The sequence below is a fragment of the Phalaenopsis equestris genome, unplaced genomic scaffold (genome assembly GCF_001263595.1).
Source record: "Phalaenopsis equestris unplaced genomic scaffold, ASM126359v1 Scaffold001032, whole genome shotgun sequence".
Classification (NCBI taxonomy): domain Eukaryota; kingdom Viridiplantae; phylum Streptophyta; class Magnoliopsida; order Asparagales; family Orchidaceae; genus Phalaenopsis; species Phalaenopsis equestris.
In genome coordinates, this window is record NW_018165471.1 from 126218 (window position 1) to 132537 (window position 6320).

The following is a 6320-nucleotide window of genomic DNA, read 5'->3' on the forward strand; positions in this document are numbered from 1 at the left end:
TACTAATTTCAGTGGCATATTTTTGAAAAGCTGTCAAAAGCAAAACTGTGATGCAATGTCGCACCGCCACCGCTGCTCATGGACTCTAAGTTGGATTTGATTTTGTCTTGTAGTTAATTAATTTAATAAATTTAAATTTGACTAGTTCAGATTTTCAACTTAAACTTATTCAGGATTATTTAAATTAAGTAAAAAAACTATTTGAATGAGTTAATGTGTATGTTATAAAGACAAATTAGTGATTTAATAATCACATGATTGTCAAGTAGTTGATTCAAATTTTTTAAGAGTTAAGGGGTTGTAATTTGTAGCATGCATGGAGATAAAAAAAATTTCAAGTTTATTTTAAGAAATGTGTAAATCTTTTTTTTCATCTACTCATGGTCAATTAGTGGCTTAAGAACAGTAAGAAAGATGCTAAGTAAATATGGATCTACTTCGAATTAGCCGATTTATAGATTGTGTACCTGGTAGACTGAACTCACTCAACAAGCGGGGAAACTTGCCGCATGATCGGAAATGGGACTATGTTTTTAATAAAATGTTGTACTTCACCTCAAATCTTACTTTTCTATTTTATAAATTTTATTCAAGCGCATAGTCATTTAAATCCTCCACAACGGCCGTCTCGCCCAACAACCAACTCCCCTCACCGCTCTCCTCACCTTCCTTTGGCTCCTCGTCGGCCTTTTTCTCTCCATCATTCGCGTCTACATCAACATCTCCCTCCCCGAACGCATCGTCCGACACACCTACCACCTCATGGGCATCAACCTCATCGTCTGCGGCTCCCCTTCCCCTCCCCCTTCCCCCGGTTATCCTGTTGTGCTCCTCATCTGCAATCACCGCACAGTCCTCGATCCCATCTTCACTGTCGTCGCACTCGGCCGCAAAATCTCTTGTGTCACCTACAACATCAATCGCTTCTCCGAACTCATCTCCCCCATCAGTGCCTTTGCGCTCTCCCGCGACCGCGAATCTGAAGCTCGCTGCATTCGCCGCCTTCTCAAAGAGGGTGATCTCGTCATCTACCCTGAAGGGACTACCTGCCACAAACCTTTCCTTTTACGCTTCAGCGCGCCCTTCGCTGAGCTCACCAACCGCATTATCCCAGTGGTGATTAATACAAAACAGGGACTGTTTTATGGAACTTCTACCAGAGGTAGGAAGATTCTGGATCCCTATTTCCGTTTTATGAACCCTGTTTCATATTAATCGCGACCTTTCCTTTTATGCTATGGATTTTTGCATCAGGTCTTGCCTTTTTGGGCTTGACTTCCTGGGGCATGGTTGAAAGGAGAATCCATTGAGGATGTAAGATCGATTTTGAGTTGTATAACTAGAGATGTTCAAAAGTATTAACCTGTAACAAAGTCATATGAATCCACCGAGGGTAGTTGACCTATCCTAGGTTGTTGGTTGAAGCTTTTGTTTGACAACCGTAACATGTTATGGAAGAGGTCCAAGGAAATCCACCAAGGATTTTTGACCTATCTGACTGAGGTTGTATGGTTGTATGTCGAAGCTTTTGTTTGACAACTGTAGCATGTAATGGAAGAGGTCGAATCAGATCCCCCTGGGACCGATTAAGCCTAGAATCAGTTGTTAGAGATGTCCTGCGTTTCTTGAGACTAGGGCGTATATCACAATGGGCCGTATGTTTTCTTGGAAATATTGTTGTAGTCATAATAGTTGCTGCTTTTGAATCTTTTTCCCCCCAGCAGGGGCTTTTTCCATGTGAGCTTGTAAAACAACCTATGTAGCGGGCCTTAAAGGGATCAAATTTTTCATCTAGTTGAAGAAGAACCCCAATACGATGAGGAGGCGCTGAGAAATTGTTATTTGCGGTGAAGATTTCCCCCAGTGCAGAAGCGATTCTCATACACTTATATTCTGAATGAAATATTGGATGATTTCCCACCCCAGTCGTGCTTGAAATGTTAATAAGAACGACATTTCAAGACTACGGTGAAGGTTGCCCCCCAGCCTGGAAGAAATTGTGAAATACTTTGTGTCTGATAAGATGTGGGAAGACAGCCCTACTACAATTGTGCCGAAGACGTTGACGTGAACGACCTTTTCAGACTACAATGAAGTTTGCCCCCCATATTCAAAAATGCATCGGAGATGATCTTCATGATGTGAAAGAGGTTCCTTCGCTAGTTGAATGAAGTACATCATTGGGAAAGGAAGTGGAGGCTCGATGTCTTTAGAGTTAAAGACAATGTTGAACGGGACTTCACTTCCCATGGACAACGTCAAACTAATGCATGCCAGAAAATTTGTGGCGGTAGAGTAATGGATTATCTTCTTAGCATGACACGAAAATTCGACACACACAAATAACAGAAGAGAAACATACACCTTGACTTTTTATGTGGAAAACCCTTAAAAGAGATAAAAACCATGGGATCTAGCTCAGTTGAAATAAGTGTTGTAGATGATTGTTACAGACGCATTGATTAGCCAAAGAAACTATAGTAAGCAGTTACGGGAGCAATGGACCACATAGACCGTAGTGGCGAGTATGAATGACGTCCGTAGGCCGTTGGGGCCGAAGTCGGGAGCCGCACGAGCTGTGAGCCACGTAGGTTGTAGAGGCGAATATGAATGATATCCGTAGGCCGCGAGGGTTGGAGTCGGGAGCTACATGAGCTGATAATCACGTAAGTAGTTTGGGCTAGTATAAATAACATATGTAGGCCATGGGGGCCAAATTTGGGAGTTGCACGAGCTATGAGTCAGGTAGGTCAAAGGGGTAAGTAGGAATGACGTCCGTAGGCCGTAAGGACCAGAGTCGAGAGCTACACGAGCTATAAACCACGTAGTTCGTTGTTGACACATGGACCATAGTGATGAGCTCATGTCTCACGACGATGATTGACGGCGTCTGATTGGTCGTGATCGACGTTGATTGGTGTTGATCGACGGTGACGGTCGACAATGGCTGACCAACAACGATGACTGACGACATCCGGTTGGTGGTGATCGACGGTGACGATTGACGGTGGTTGATCCACGACGATGACTCACAGCGTCTGGTTGTTGGTGATCAACAATGATTGGTGGTGATCAATGATGACGGTCGACAGTGGTTGACGGCGATCGACGGGTGTCGACGACGACTGCTGGTGGTCGATGGTGATCGGCGTTAGCCGACGACGGTCAGAATGGTGTTGGACTTCAGCTCCTTTTCAGAGCTTCCAATTTTCTCTGAACCTTCAAGTCTCCCCCCTCATGTGAGGGGTGGGGCTTTATTTTTAGTGTTCTAGGTGTCATTACTGCATGAATATGTATCATTTTTATCAAACGGTCCGGAAAACTTCCTCCGATCAAAATACATTTAATGAACATTTGAGTGTCTTAAAGATGTCAGAATTGTGCAATCTTAGGATCGTTGGATTCGTTTTATCGAGACGCTCGATTCGACTATAGACTTGTTATATTCAACAACCGTTTGACCTTCCAAAATATGTCTAAAAATCATCCAAGAACGGTTTAATGACTTGATCTGGGCTTGGCATTTCCGAACCCAAATTTAACAGTATTGGCATTAACAGTAAGCGCAAACCACTGGAAGCGCCCAAACCCAAATTTAACAGCATTGGCATTGGGGTGAGGGATGTATAAATAGCTTGATGACAAATTAAGGGGCTAGTTTGGAGGAGAAGTTCAAAGTTTTTGCAAAGATATTAGAAGAGAGAAAAAAAGAGAGATTGGAAGGATTGAGAAAGTCATTGTTTGTTGTTTGTGACATCCTCTAACTACTTATTTGTGAAGGAGATAAATATATTTACATTGTATTTTCTTCCGACATTATTTGTAAAAGACTTGAATTTTGATGTTTATGCAAAAAAAATAAGTTTGCTTTGAAGTCATTTGTCGTGAATAGTGAGTATTCTTCTTATTTGTCTCTTTAATTTAATTGGTGAACATATATGACAAAGGATTTGAGATTGTTTGGGCTTTGATTTGAATTTAAAAGTGTTGTGTTAATTTGATAAATTAATTTACTTTCTATTTGGTCAATTGATTGTTAAAACCATTTGTGAATATTAATATTCAGAAGGATTCTTTATGGAACAAAAAGAGTTAATCACATGAACTTATTGGAATAGGGATATTGCCAATGGATTTGTGTAATCTTCTAGGAGTAGTTTTCATTTGAGTAGATCAAGAGTTTTAGAGAGCTAAGCTTAAGACTGTTAATCTTCTTTAGACCACTGGAAGAGAACAAGGAAGAATTTTCGCATGTTTGACACTTTTTTAATTTAATCCTAAGTTCTATTCATCACTTAACCAATTAAAAGGGAAAAATTCTCAACACCTGGTTTGATATAAGAGTCCTTTGGTTTGATAGGATAGACTTGATTTTCATAATTTTCATATCGTTTTAAAATTGAACTAGCTAATCAAAGTCTTCAAGCTTGTATTGATAGTAGTAAGCTAGAACTTTTCTTTCATTGAGTTTTTCACGTTCCCTGTGGAATCGACAATCGGACTCAAACCTAATACTATTGATACTCTACATATATTTGTGTGAGCAGCCCATGCTTTGCAGCACTTGGCCTGTGTTAAGTATCTTAAAACCGGTGTCATGGCGTCGAAATCGCAGCACCTAGGTGCTGGTGGCAGCACTTAGGCGCCCAAGGGTCAACGCCACCTTTCTATTCTCTTTGGAATTTGCTCAACTTGGGGATGGACTGGTCCAAGGCGCCACAAACCCAACAACGACTAGGCGCCACAGACCCGGCAACGACTAGGCGTCATATTACAACTTTCTCCGTTTCAATTTGTTTTAAGTCCTGCTCGATCCTCTTTCTATTGCAATCTGCGAAGTAACACTAGAACCATAATCTTATCAAGTAAATTACAAACATTTACAAATATTTAATACAAAGTTTAAGGAAACGTCACACAACCACCTAGTATTTTCTATCACTTCCCTCTAGCGAAAGTCAAATCCTACTTGTGTAATATTGCTTCCGACTATTCAAGGGCCGATAAAGTTTTGTAACATATGTTTATGTAGTAGAATTATTTCAACTGAACCATGCCTCTTGGCTTTTGCCTCTTCGATTTTTGCACATAAAAATATCTGTTGTCTTTTATGTTGATTTTTGTGCTTGCGTGTGCATCGGATGTTTGTATAATACAAAGACGTTAATATATCACTCTACCATCGTGAATTAAAATTATCATGTAAAAATAATAATGATTTTTCTTCTAAATCTCAACAACCTTCACCATTAAAATATCAGGAAATTATTTTTGAAAAAAAGCATGCCTTATTTTCTCATACTACTCAATTGTTGTATATTTACATGTCTACCACCTATCCTTTCACATTTACATGCATACAATAAACTATGTTTTTAGGGTTTAAGGTTTAGGGTTTAGAAGCCTATCAGAGCAGCTTAGACTGCCATAAATGGTTTTGCAGTGATTCAAAACCACTGGATAAATCATCGTCATTGAATTCCGTCACAAAAACAACTTGTGAGTAAGGATAAGAAAATCATTTTGAGCTATTGCAATTGCGCTCGATTTGTTTCAATGTAAGGCAGAGAGGGACTTGTAAGGCAGAGAGGGACTTACATGTCAGGCTGTCAAAAAAAGCTCGTTGCTTCCGAGCAGCTCGTGTTCGGCTCGTCAAGTAGCTCGTGTTCGACTCGTTAACACGAATAAATTTTTAAAGCTCGAATTATAAACGAGCTGAACACGAACAGCTCTTTGTTCGCTCGTTTTCGGCTCGTTTAAGCTCGAAATAAAAAAAAAATTATATAATTATTTATATAACAATATATGACATATATTATTTATATAATAATATATCATATATATTTATATCCAAATTTAAATCATAACACTTCATATGCTAACGTGGTTAGTGTCTTCTTTTGTATATATTTGATCCAGGTTCAAATCCCACTCTTTACATCTATTTTTCCCAATTTAAGTTTAACAAGCAAATTTGGAGCCGAACACTAACACGAATATTCAAATCGAGCAGAACACGAACACACTGTTCACGAACCGTTTTCGAACACTAGCCGATTTCGAACACGAGTTATTTCGAACAAGCCGAACACGAGCCAAGTCTGCGCTCGCTCAACCTCTACTCGCATGAACAACATTGTGAGTAATGATAGGCAAAGGAAATGAGACTTAAAACAAAAGAAATTTTACTTTTAAAATAAACATTTTCATACATGTCACTAGGGCTGTCAAAACGGCTCGTTGTTCGCGAACAACTCGTGTTCGATTCGTTAAGAAGCTCGTGTTCGGCTCGTTAATTTTGTTCGATAAGTTAACGAGCC

General features: G+C 39.7%; 1 pseudogene; it reads left to right on the plus strand.

Moving 5' to 3' along the window:
- Positions 1 to 427: 427 nt before the first annotated feature.
- Positions 428 to 1215, plus strand: LOC110032825 (annotated as a pseudogene).
- The last annotated feature ends 5105 nt before the right edge of the window (positions 1216 to 6320 follow it).